Source organism: Monopterus albus, unplaced genomic scaffold (assembly GCF_001952655.1).
Source record: "Monopterus albus unplaced genomic scaffold, M_albus_1.0 scaffold54.1, whole genome shotgun sequence".
Classification (NCBI taxonomy): domain Eukaryota; kingdom Metazoa; phylum Chordata; class Actinopteri; order Synbranchiformes; family Synbranchidae; genus Monopterus; species Monopterus albus.
Window position 1 is genome coordinate 1,302,845 of NW_018127934.1, and position 14,592 is coordinate 1,317,436.

Here is a 14,592-nt window from a genome sequence, read left to right on the forward strand (position 1 = left end):
GGCATGTCCCACCGGGAGGAGGCCCCGGGGAAGACCCAGGACACGCTGGAGGGACTATGTCTCTCAGCTGGCCTGGGTACGCCTTGGCATTCCCCCGCAGGAGCCGGAGGTAGTGTCTGGAGAAAGGGAAGTCTGGGCATCTTTGCTTAGACTGCTGGCCCCCGCAACCCTTCGGGTGGACCAGTCTCTGCCACCGGGTGTTCTCTGGCTTGTTGACTGGGATATTGTGGTTGTGAAAGATCCTTTTTAACTTCTCTGATAAACCAGCCAGTCTGGATGTTGGGCCTCTTACTTGCTTTGGTGAATGCCCACTTAGGGTATCCACAAGCCTTAAGGGAGTTCTGGATGTGTAACTTCTTCTTCTTGGCCCCTTCTGCAGTTGTGGACACTTCCTCTGCCCTGTGATTCAGAGTTCTGATGACTCCCAGTTTGTGTTGAAGTGGATGTTGTGTATCAAAAAGCAGGTATTGGTCGGTGTGTGTAGGTTTCCGATATACTTCTACCTTCAGGCTTCTGTCCCCTCCCAAGTGGACTGCACAATCCAGAAAGTCATCTCTGGCATCCTCACAAGTGAATTTGATGTTGTCATCCACAGAGTTGATAGTCTTGGTGACAGCCTCAACCTCCTGGGTCTTAGGACCCAGGAGGTTGAGGAGGTTGGTGGTTTATCAGAGAAGTTAAAAAGGATCTTTCGCAACCACACTATCCCAGTCAACAAGCCAGAGAACACCCTGCGGCAGAGACTGGTCCACCCGAAGGACAAAACACCCAGACGCAAACAGAGTGATGTGGTTTATGCAATTAAGTGTAGTCAGGAGTGTAACGACTTGTACACTGGTGAAACTAAGCAGCCGCTTCACAAAAGCATGGCTGAACACAGGAGGGCCAACTCCAGTGGACCAGAGTCAGCAGTCCACCTCCACCTGAAGGACAAAGGACATTCTTTTGAGGACAGTGAAGTCCAGATCCTCTCCAGCTGGTTTGAGAGAGGTGTTAAGGAAGCTATTTTTGTAAAAATAGAACACCCCTCACTAAATAGGGGTGGTGGACTAAGACACAACTTGTCTTCCATCTAAAACTCTGTTTTGAGATCTTCACCCAAACATGTCCACTAGGACAATAGGCATCGGTCGACAGGGGAGGATTCAAAGACAGGTAACAGATACTGGGCTACAACGACTCAGTTGTTAAGGGACGTTGGCCTTCAAAGGCCTGAAACACCACCTAGGGGGATAAATATCTCCGGCTCAACACCAGTCAGCACTGATGAAGCCTCTTGGATGAGAGGTGAAACGTCTAGTCCAGTTGAATTTTTCTGAGTTTTTTTCAGCAGACCCCTTCCTTATTTCAGATCTGTCCAATAAAAGAACTGGGGTATAACATAACATTTAAATAAGAAAATGTTTACTTTAATTAAGCAACTTTTGGGCACCAAAGACTACACAAGTGTTGTTGAATCATATCTCCTATTTTACAACTTTCTTGTAGTTTCTGTGATGCCCATGTTTCACCACCTGCTGCTGTTCTCAAACTGCTGAGTCACTTAATGCTGCACCTTCTTTTCTGCATACACACACACACACACTCTCTCTGTGTTAACCGGCATGCAGCCACACAGTATTTAACTGTCTTGTGATCCATGATACATGTCCTCACCTGCTACTACTGCAATATTCCTTTAGTGGGTTTTCAACCCATTTTTTCCTACCTGAAGCCTCCCTTACCACAGCCTCCAACATCCACAATCTCGGGTCCCTTGTCCCCACTCATTCTTAAACATGTACTAAAACAAAATTGCAATCAAATTAAGATGTGCAGTGTTTCAAATATTCTTAAATTCTACAAGGTTGACTGTAGTAAAGTTGTCAGTTTTGAAATTGCCCTTAAATGACTGAAAACCCACATGCAGTCTGAAAAGCAGGAGTAACTACTATCTTAGAGAATTGTTTAACCTACTGCTATAAAACTAAACACTGATGTAGTTTTAAGTGCACAGAAGTTGCTTAATCAAATTAAACATTTTAATTATTCACATATTAAATGTTAATATCAAAAGCAAAACAATACTGCATAGAGTACCTGGATGGAAATTCGTGTTTCTTTGCAGCTTCAAGGAAGAACCTCAGAGCCGTGGCTGCCTGGTTATTACTGGCTGTTTGGAGGAACAGGATCTGTGACAACAAATTTAGACTCAAGTCAAACGGCTACTCCAAGTTGCTTGCAAGTTTATCCACAGTGAATTAAAAGATAATTCTATTTGCCAGCTGTACCATCAATTTGCTGTGTTTCACTTGAGAGCAATGGAGGTCAATCACTATGTAGCTATGACAATGATAGATATAACACTGGAAGTTTTCTAAAGCTTCATTATCATACAGTAAGTGAAACTGTTCCACTACAGTTCATTCTGACCCTGTGTACAAACATGGATACAAATGCAGAGTGAAAGCACTAATAAAGATGCTAATATGCACACCTTACAGCTGCCGTCTTAAAACGCCATATATCAAACTAGGAACTCTGTCAGTGGAAAAAATGGGTCAGATTGGAACAAAGAATGAAGTGGTGTATGCAGTTGCACTGTGTTCCATGTTAGTTTTGAGAAATTTCATTACAATTTATATCAAAGTTGCTCAAACACTTTTGAAATTAGTTTGTCAGGAACAAAAGAAATGAGAAATTAGTCTGACCTGAACTTGTCAGGGCTAGTATAGTACTCTCACTTGAACCACAACAATTATAGAATACATTTCTTACCTCAACTTGCAGTTGCTGGCCATATGTAGGAGTGACAGGGGCCCGGAGGCTGTCGGTCCTCCTCGCAACAAGACTATTTACACTGTGCAAGTCCAATATTCTTGTCCATGCATTTTGTGTCCTATTGAAAGATACATCTGGGATTTAGTCCTATAATGTTTGTCCTAGTTATAACAATTAAACTGATCACAGAAAGACAGAAACATGTACCAAGTAACACATTTCATAAAAATCAAAAAAGCTTTCAAATGCTCCGTGATACGATTGAAAGCTCCAGAAAAGCTACTAAATGGAACCTGTGATGAGATTTTCTCAACATTATTATTATTAGTTGCAGACTTATTTAGAAGTCAAAGTAAAACCTGTCATGGTTAAACATTGACAGTAAAGAAATGACATTCAAACATCACTAAAGATACCAGCAGAGGAAAATTAAAAAAAAAAGTAAGTGACAGGCTTCATGTGTGTAACAAGACTGGGGCTTACTTAAGGGGGAATCAAAAGCTTGCATTTAAAAGCATGATATGTTTTATCATTTCAACAATCACATGTTTTGGTTTTTACAGGTTTGTTGCATTTTGAATAAAATTATTGTTGACATATCTTTTAGCTTTTTCTTTAGTGGGTACAGTTTTTGTACCGGGCCAGTGAGCACTCTTTCATATATTGCCGAGTGCACAACTGCAAAGTGCCAAGTCCACATTTTCTATTAAGACAAAATAGTGGAAAAAAGAAAATATAAATATTAAGATGCCATCTCACCGCATGATGAAGTAATAAACCATTTCCAATTTACTGTTGGCAAGTACCGAGAAAAGGCAAGACTGGTGATTTTGTCCCTCTGCTGGTCAGACAGGTTCATCGCCATCATGCCTAACAAAACAAAACAGAACAATTTTAACAACTCCTTTTTTACCCTCACTTTTAAGAACAGTAAACTAAGTTGTAAAGCAACACTCTCATAAAAGGTCCCAGATTTAAGCATGTTCCAGCTGCTCTAGAGTGCAGGGAGTATGAGTTAACTGTTCTAGTAATTTCAACGTGTGGAATTGAGGAAAGTAAACACACTTATGGATATAATACCATAAAACATACTAAACAAATACTAGAAGGTACATTTATTAGAATCATCTACACTATACAATTGGGGTATGTGAGTGTTTACATCGTTTGCACATAATGGTACTGCCTCCCTTTTATTCCTGTGATTAACTAAGTGGTCTTGATCTATTGTTGACCGCCTGCATGAGGTTTGACACCTCTTTCATTTAATTTAATCTTTCACAAATTGCAGGTTACAATAAATATTAAATATTGACTAATTAACACTTTGATTATTGTAATAAAATAAATGACCAATTCATCACTACACCTATTCACTAATAGCAGTAAGAGAAGTTGTTTCCTTACAAGAAACTGAAGTGTAAATGCACAGGGGTATTTGTTCCTTGCTGTCCTTCACATTACAGTGCCGTGTTTTTAATAAGACCAGATAAAAGCTTGGCAAAAATTCTAAAACCATCACCTGTTCTACTTCTCTACAAACCTGCTGACTTTCACCAGCGAGTCTAAAACGGGAGCAGCTTTTTGGCTAACCGTATTCAGGTCCTATTCTGAAAAAAAAAAGTGGCCCTCGAGGGACCCTCTTTCAATCTTGGCCGTCACAGTAGGTGCAGAACTAGTTTGGCTCTCCACAGTGTGCACATACACAAACACTGCCCTGTCAATGAGTGAAAGTGATGTTAAGCATTGTGTAAGAGTGCAATGATCAGCCTCAAGAAGAATCAGACAGAAAGAAGTTATTTTTAAACTTGGAAACTATATTAGTCATACATTTCCTTAGGGAGTCAGGTTGGCTAAGCTCAAGGTGAGCATTGCTTTGGGACTCAACACCAATGTCCCTTGGTGCATCTCTTCCTCATTTATCAAACTATCAAGTGACCCATATAGTGTGTGTATGTATGTATATATATATACACACACACATACACACAGACACAAAGCATATTTGAAAAGCTCTTAGGATACTTCAGTGAACACCCCTCTGGTAAATGCTGTATAGACCAGTACAAAGGTGTGCAACTATATATTCATTCACTATGATCACATTATGATCCAGTGTCTATATCATGATCTGAATTCTGGTACTACGCAATAAATAGAAAATACATACTTAACATAATTACTGTCTGGTGGAAAGTTTGTTGCTATGCAATTATGTATTTGGCACCAACAATTTTAAACTGGGTGAAATCAATAAATTCAGTCACGCTGCTGCAAACGTTGTAATATGTTCGCCCTCTGCAGCAAGAAGGGCTCCACAGCAAAGATGGGGGAAATGGTTGTGAAGCCACTTCATTCACATCAAAATCTGGATAATGCCCAGCTGGCAAAGTGTAATTAGACACTACCAAGTTTGTGCTTCATTTTGAAACATGAAAACAATGTGGAAATGTTGCTCTGGGTTGTTTTTAGACAGTACAACCTGACACTGACATTATTCAGTTTTGCCTTTGAAATGCCGCTGTCACAGCTCTGATTCTGTGTGACTTTTAATGAAAACTTAGACTGACTTTAATGCTGTTGCTCCAAATCATCATCATTTTAATTTTGATATGTTATTTCACAGCTGACATGGAGGAAAATGAGACTTCCATCAAAACAAAAAAGGCAAGAACAGACTCAGTGAAAGATCTTGTGGCACGTTAAGGCTTCTGCCTAATAGAGTTTCATATTCTTTCTTTCAGTGATCTGCGTCATAGCCTTAAAAAACTGAAGTAAGTTTCCTCAAATCAATGAGAGACCAATATTGTGCATCTCCTTAAATCCTATGTCAGTGTGAATACTAAATTGGGACCATAAATATACTAACATTGCTGATGAGAGCAATGATATGGACGGCGTAGGGAGATAAAGAAGAGAATAATAGATCAAGATACCAACAGGCAAATAGACAGCTCCAGACAGATTTTTACCAAGTGCTGCGACCTTGGTTTCATTTAACATTGTGGTAAACGTTTGAGACAGACAAATATGAAATATGTAGAATATGTAGTGATTAAAGAAATATACAGACAACAAGAGTATGGTGGTAACCTACTAGTAGAATGGCTGAAAGATTCGGGGGGATAAGGGAAGGTCAGTAAACTGTCAACAGCAGGGATAATTTAATTATAGTTATAAACCCTTGCATGGCTTTGAAAGTATAAACATATGTTGATACAGAAGCTGGAATGACATTTTGAAAGATAAAATGCTTCAGTTCTAAACTTCAAAACAGCACTGTTAGTACTAGGCTGGGTCAATGCCCTAGACTGTCTGGGAGGATTTGATGACTAACACTCCTTCTCCTGTGTGCTATACTGAATATACCAGAATTTCTATTACATTTCTCCTAGTTTCGTCCTCTCTAAGGGCCCATACATATGCTTTTGTACATTTTTGACATCATGGTATACAGTAGTGTAATCTTATAGTATTTTTTCACCACAGGAACTTTATAAACTATTACCTGGAGTTTCCCCATACCTGTAATCCTGCAGGGTGAGATCACCCATTCCAAACTGCTTTTCCACTGTATTTTCCCCATGTACCATAGGCAGGGGAAAATAAATCAATTATGAATTTCAGGAATATCGATCAGTTAATAATACACATTTAAATGTGCCAAAGAATGGTTGAGCATTCATAACGAAGCTAGGTATTCAAGTTAAATGATATTTTACCCATGAAGTTGGTCTCAAGCACCATTTTCCAACCTTTGCCTATCCTAAATGCATAGATGGCATTACATGGGCAAAATGCAGGCCATCCTGTTGACTAAGCACTACTGGTACTGTTAAATATGCTTGGTGGCAACAGGACAGCCCAGGCCCCCTATTTGCTTGTAGTAACCAGAAGAAAAACATACTGATTGCACCCCCTCTGAATAAAATATCTATCATCAGCAACCCAATAGGTTCTGTGTGGGTCTGAGAGGGCAGACAAGTCTAGAGGGTCATAAGTTGGGCATCCTCTCAGTAACTGGTGTTTCAATGAGTTGGACCTACGACACCAAGAAGGCTGAATGGTGTATTCCAGCATCCTAGAGATACTCTCATCTTTACCTGCATTCATCCAAAAAAATCTTCCATCAATATCTACTCTGTATTGATAATCTCAAACCAACCAGTCAGGCCTACTGTTAGCAAACAATAAGGCCATAGCAGCATGCTGCCCTAGCCACCAGGCATTTCAAATAACCCAGCTACCTTTTGTATTCAACCAGTATCTGCACTTTCTTGATAATCACTCAAACGAAACAGTCTCTTCTTTAACCTCACGTACGCTCGCTAATGCTATCACAAAACAAAAAGCCTCAAGGCATGTCTCATGTATTAAACACTGCTAGCAAGCCAATCATTCTGTGTTAGTTTACCACAGTCATAATCCACAGAGGTACGTATATAAAGATTGGAACCACTCTAATCACAGTCTGTTGCAGTAGCTCTCATTTACGCTGCTGTGTTTTGTACTGTTGGGTTTTATTCACTACCTTTTTCCTTACAACACTCTGGCTGACCTTTTCGTCCAGATATGGATATTGTGTGGCTGAAAGGCCTTTTTTAAAACATTCTTTGTGCCAGCAAATAATGCCGACAGCATCATGGGTATTGTTGATCTCAGTTAACTGATCACGCTCTCCAAACCCCAAAATCCTCATGAGTTAAGGAAGAGATCATATGTATGCAGGGCAGGAGCCAAACAGAGAGCAAGGAGGAGAAACTACATACCCTTTCTTCCTTCTATCATTTCAACAGGAACATATTACTGACTCAATCTCCACCATAAACAGATTTAGGACTGTACAGGCTGACAGAGACTGCAGGCAGAGCAAAAAGAAGAGTGAAGTTCTTGTTATAACAACAGATGGTGTAATCCCTGCCATGTAGCCTTGTCAATGAACTGTGAGCTATGAGCCTGCATCCATATTATCTGCCTAGAGAGTTCATATGAGCCATAGTTGGTGTGGTTTACATCACGCCATCATGTAACGCTGACGCAGAATGTGACGTCATTAACTCTGTCACTGCTAGATTACAAACTCAACAGCAAAATGCCTTCATGAATATTTCAGGAGACCTTTCTGCCACACTGCCAACCTAAACACAATATATTTGGATTTACTGTATATACATATGCATTAAAAATGCACACACTCCCACTGGCCCATCAGAACACAGCATGGTGCTTCTCAATTCCACCTACAGTACACACTCGTCATCCAGCAGTCTGTGACCACAAGAACTGCAAGAAGGCGGTCACAGATTGGAATGTTCTCTGTGAGCCCAATGGAGATTATATCAAGTCCATGACAGACTGCATACCAGAGTATGCTACATTGGAAGAAAGCCTACAGAAGAGTGTGCTGAGGGAATTGTAAGTAATGCTGAGGGACAGCAAAGATGTTTACAGGAGGAAGCTGAAAACACACTTGAGCAAATATTTTGACATGTATGGCCAGGTATGAAAAAGACCAAAGATTTCCAGGTTAGGGCTAGGTTCTGATAACCAGTTCTATTTTGGATCCAGTTCCAAGTTGGTGAAATATCTTGATATCTTGGTTTATTCAGCGGTACGGCCAAACAAATCCCTTATCGAACCAGTCATTCATGTTCTCCGTTTAGTTTACACTCTGATAATACAGACGTTGCCAACGGGAAAAAAAAGTTTACAATATGCAAACTATCAGTGATTTATTAAAATGACATTCACTGAACTATTTTCACTGTTGAGAGCTTCTGCAGCTGCTGCACAGACCCCGACCGGTTAATGAACATCACAGAGCAGTGAAAAAAAAATAAAAGTACAACACTTCAGCTCGGCAAAATGTCCACGGTTTAGGTTTGATAGTTCATACTGTCTGGTAAATGATCTATAATCATAATTAAAATGACCAATTGTGGTTAGATTCATAAATATTAGTTTGTTCCAAAAAATTAAGTTGTTTTGCTGCTGTAATGAGATTAAAATGCATCCTATTAAACTAACAAACCTTTTAAGTGCCTTTGAGGTTCAGATTCGATAAAATGCCATTGAACCCCAGCCCTATTTCAGGTGTATGATAACAAAGCCAAGTGAAATCAAACTGTATTTATATAGCCCTGTATTTATACTGGAGAAAGTGAACAAACTCTTCACAAGCACATGGCACAACACAGGACACACCACCACTTATAATCCACTTACAATGCAATCCTGACATCTCTCTGCGGGCAATTTAACACCCATTCACACCTTGACTCATGCAACATCCATGATGCCAGTGTAGGACAACAACTCATGTTACCCCAAGGTGTTAATGACTCCACACAGATTAAATGCCTTGGACTCGCAACCAGCGAGTTGAACTTAAAAAACCTCTTGTACAAGAGGTGAAATGTCTTCAAGAACCTCAAGCAGGTCCAGCTGCCAGCGAAGAGCACTTCTGAAAATACCACAACCTGAATAACAGAATCGCTAAGTAACTGCTGTTTTATATTTTATCTGTCTTTGCATTCAGAATTTATCCCCATCCAAGAAACAAGAAAATAATCTAACCTTCCAGTTAAATGTTTTTTCTACTTTATGCCTGACCCATTTTTGATTTGTTCCTATCTTTGATCCATGGTGACATGATTGAATTACAGAAAGCAGTGCTTGTTGAGGAGGAAACATTAAAGCTGCAGTGAATTGATGCCCCATTTCCCCCTTTTCATTCTTGTGTACTGCTTAAAAATGTTTGCCCACATTCTCAGGAAACTGTATAGAATATTATCAAATCAGTAGTTTTTCCTCTCTGCCTTGGCGAGAAAGCCTAATTTCACCTTGCCTTTTAAAGATCTCAGCTCAGATACGGTATTACTGGTGTAGACTAAGCAAGGATTAGACATAGGCTGTAAGGAACAAGTATGTTCCGGATGCTGACTAGGGAGTTTGAGATGCGAACTCAAGTTTGTCTCCTCTTAGAGCAGCGAAGTGTCCATTATACCTTTTAAAAAAACAAACAAACAAAAAAAAAAACACTTCTCTCCTACTTATACTGATTATCTCTTGGTGAGACTGCACAAAGTGACACAGTAAGCACACTGTACAGAGGATACATGCCAAAAGAGCTTGGATCAGGTGAGTTACAGTTTTGGATTCTATAACATGATTATATTTATTGTTGTACTGTGGTACAGTTCAACATTTTGGGAAATATGTGCAAACACCTTGCCAGAGAGTAAGATGAAAAGATCAGTACCACTAATGTCTGTGTTTTGAGTAGGGAGCCGGAACTAGGAGGTCAGCCTGTTTTAGCATAAAGACTATAGACGCATTTTTTAAAAACTCCATTTACAAGCAAAAAACCTATTTGTGGATTTAGCTACACTAAAGCTACACTGTAGTTTAGCTGACTACAGCTAAACTACAGTACTGGTAGGTAGATTGTTCCAAGCATCTAGGAGAACTTGTCACAGTTTTTCCATGGATTTCTCAGTGTTGTCTGTCTCTTCATGTAATCACAGAGTGACTCCATGACCAAATTAGGGTTTGTGGGGAGGCCGTACCATCTGGTTGCACGATTTCTTGTCTCTGATGAAAATTCTTTGACTCTGGCTGTGTGTTTGAGCTTGCTGTCATTCAACAGAATGAATCTGTGATTGATCAGGCATCTGACGGTATTAAGTATTGCATTTTTCAACTAAGCTCATCTAATCGCCCACTACATTTGTGTATCATCTCTGCCGGTTTCATGGCAACCTTACATAACCTCCCATAAACCACATATTGTTGTCTTAAAATGTTAAGTTTGTGATTGGAATGAATTAATACAGCATGTCATTGAGTGAACTTCAGAGGTGCTGGCAGGCATATTGTTGAACTCTGGACACAGCTGTTTCCCCCTCCTTCTAGTCTTTATGCTGAACTTCACTAATTGCCTCTTGGCTCCAGATCGGTACGCAACACACAGACATGAGAGCGGTATCGATTTTCTGTACCAACTCTCTGCAGAGAAGCAAGCATATTAAATAGAAATGCAAGCATCCATTGTAAAAGTAAATATTTCAAATGCTTCTTGATCACATAAATGAGATTATCATGAAATCATAACTCTGCATCCAAATCAACTGTTTCAATCGCTTGACATACACAACATATACAGTACGTCTGGTTGCTTGCCAGTATGACCCAGTGTAGGAGAGGACCTCTTGTAAGCTAGCATGCCGTTTGTCAATCTTGCCGCTATCCACCTTTGAAACACCCCAGACTTGGAAGGCCAGGGGGGGGCGATCAAAAAGAATAATTTGTCCAGCGTTCCTATCAGTTCCAGTTTTAAGAGGATCTAAGCCATTTTATCTACAAATAAAACACAACAAAAAGTAACGCAGTGAAAGAAGCAAAAACAAAAAATGTGGCATGCCAGCCTTTTATAAGAGATTTTCATTGCCACAAAATATTAACGTCACCGTTCTGTAGTAATGCAAAGGCGCATGGAGACTCAGAGGGGGATAATTACTGCATAATGTATTCAACCCCGTTTTCTCCAGTCATATAGATTTAAGTGATTTTTCATTTTTCCTTTCCATGTTCCATTATTCATCATGTTGCAATATGCTATAAAATGGTTTTTTTTTTAGGGTGTTGCTAGTTTATCAGCCCATTTCAAATTGATGATTATTAATTGTTTATGGATGCAGGGGTGAATTGCAGGAAGTAGGCATCTTATATTGGTTGCCAAATTTGAGTGCATGTAGACTTCATATCTGCTGTGCTTCAATGATTACTCATTAACATCCATTTATCATTTAATGTTAAACCCATTTATTCACTCCTAGAGTACATAAATCGCCTCAGAGCATACTGCAAGTACATGTTAATGGTGGTGCTGTTTCCACTGGCAGATGTGGTTTTAAGGGGAAACATTTCACAGAATGGCTCTCAAATGAAAATAAATGGGGGGCTACCACAAGTACCTTAACTGAAAGGCTTCATTACTTTTGCATCACAAATGTTTTTTTTTGTTTGCTTGTTTGTTTGTCTTCCCTTTTGTCATTTTTGCCATTAATGTTCCATTATCAATTCACCAACTACTCTGGAGATAAAGTAACCTGCACACTTTTGTTACCAAAACAGAACGTCCTATTTTACTGTATAATTCCAGAAAATGTCACTTCAGATGTATCTAGAGAAAAGCATAATAACTGAATAAATATGCTGCTGGTTTTCAACACAGGGCAAATACAGTATATACCAATACCAGCATCAGGTCCTTTACAGCGATCAACTACTCATACTTAGGGGAAGTCATCCAACAATATGCACCAGTACCACTTAACTGCAACATTACGTCAACCTCACCCTGGTTAACAGTTCATTAGGTGGGAGATGAGGAATTTTAGCAGTTTGGAGATATTTAAAGAAGTGACCACAGGGTAAAGCTGCAAGTTCTGTTATCTGTGTCTGTCAAGGATGATGGCAAGAGATGGGCACTCAAACACACTCAGAGCAGAGATGAGGTTGTGTACTTGTGATGACAAAACTTAATACGAAGACCAAAACCTGCCAGTAATAGAGAGTGTATGAGAAATTTCTCTACCGGGGGTAGTGAATGAGAAACAAATGCTAAATTTACGTAGTTAATGGTTAAGTCTAATGTGCACTCTATATGAAAATTAGCTGAATTCCTTGGCCTTGGAGGCTGAACAGCTTCTCTACAGTGACAATATTTTAACACTATTTTTAAGAAATCTACACTGACGAAATATGACTGGAAAAAATAGTCTTAGGTCACAAAATGCAAAACAATGACAGTAATTTTTTAGTTATCAGACCATATGTTTTTGGCAGTATTTTCTAAAATAATCTGTGGTTTGGATTTAAAGTGGGTTGAAGCTCTAGAGAGTCAAACCCTATGACTCTACAGCTCCCTGAGTCATGGAGCACTGTGGCCAAAATATTCAGGTTATGACACAATCTGTTTATTTCATCATTAGTGGTAACAATGACATCAGAAGGTCAATGGTCACCTGAACAACAGAGGAAGCCCTATAAACAATGGAGTATCCATATACAGCATAGTACTCCATCATCCTCAGATGCACATCATATCTCGGGAAAACAATGCTCATAATACCTAACCAAATTATTGTGCTACTTCTTCCCCCTTGTACCTCATTCAATAATTCATTCACTGCTGGTGCCTCTTTTATTATTAAAGATCTGCCAGGCTGGCCTGTAGTACAACAGATAAAATAATTATAATATCAGTGAAACTGTGACTGCCAGTTCCACAGTGTCCTGAACAAGGAAGGGTGAAAGGTGCACTTTTAATAAGGCTGGGTAGCTGCTGAGACCATAAGTGAGAGATGTGTTGTCCAAATAATCTTAACACGAGATTGTAAATACATAGTTGGCAGAAACAATGTCATCAAGAAAACCTTTGATGTAGCATGACCAGTTACAGTACGTCTTTAAGAGAGCGTAGAGGGCAGCTAATCAAACATGGTAAAAAACTAACCTAACACCCGCTTAAAATATGTTACTGATGACATCAGGTGGTTTAACTTCTCACCCGTAGTGACATACATGTGTACTCAATGGCACATTACTGTGTGGTAATCAGTGCAAAAAAGCACTTCAAACTTTCAATCAGAGAGAGCAGTGAAATGATACCTTTCAGCCTAATGCCAAGTTTCTCTTCAAACAGCTCTCTTGCCATCTATCTAAGGCCAGCATTTAGAATATGTACAGATGTAGAATATAAAGTCTTTTTCACCACATTGTATTTGTGGCGCCCTGTCGGTGGCACAGAACACCAAAAATAAAATTTGTCCACTAAAACCACGTAGGATAGATCATGAACACATTTCTCTCCATGCGTCAGTAGCATAAACACTGCTTTTTTTTTGAAAGGCAAACAACTATGTGGTTAAGATACCACAATTCAAGATATGATAAAAGAATCATGAAGAGAATCATTATAATATGAGTAACACCAGTGGTTTCACTGTATAGACCAGACCTCTTTAGCAAGGTGCTGTGATGCATTCTTACTGATGCATGAAAACTACACACATTTCATGTAGACTAGGACAATGAGAGATATCAGCTTTAAACCTCCTGAAAGCATTCTTTCAAATGATGAACAGGTGAAGAGACACTTCATCACTGATGATGCTTCAGAAGAAAAATAGATAGAACTGGAATATCAAGGTGTCTGAGCTATTTTATTTAGCGACGCTCACCTTGAGTATCAACCCGCACAGCATCATAATGTGCATGTCATTTCCTGGCTCTGATGCCTCTACTGCAGGCGCTGTTAAACATACAAGACTCATACTCTGCTTTTGATATGCTATGTTGCAAAACTAAACCAAATCCACCATGGCTTTTTAAAATGTAAAGTTTGAAAGTGCATTTTCTTAAATTAAGTGACACCTAGTTAAACTGTGAACCTATTTATTTTAAAAGATGAAGTTCTGTTGCCCCACATACTGTTTGTCGCTGCTTGCAGTTATGTTGTGTGATTTAACCATTAAGTTGGGTCTCATGTTAAATCCACAGATGTATGTGATTAGGGCTGGACCAAATTATTTGACTATTCGGATATTTGTTTCTTGGGTAGGTAATCGGTTTTCAATTTTAATATTCAAATATTCAAGACAGCAGGAAAATTCAATACAGTCCAAGTCCGATGATGAAGAGGAAAGAGAACACGAAGGAGGCAGCTTGGTCTGCGAGCTGGTATTCACATCTCTGAAAACAGCAGATCTACAAATAAACCTACACATTACTCAGACAGATGACCAAATATTCTGGATCTAAATGGTG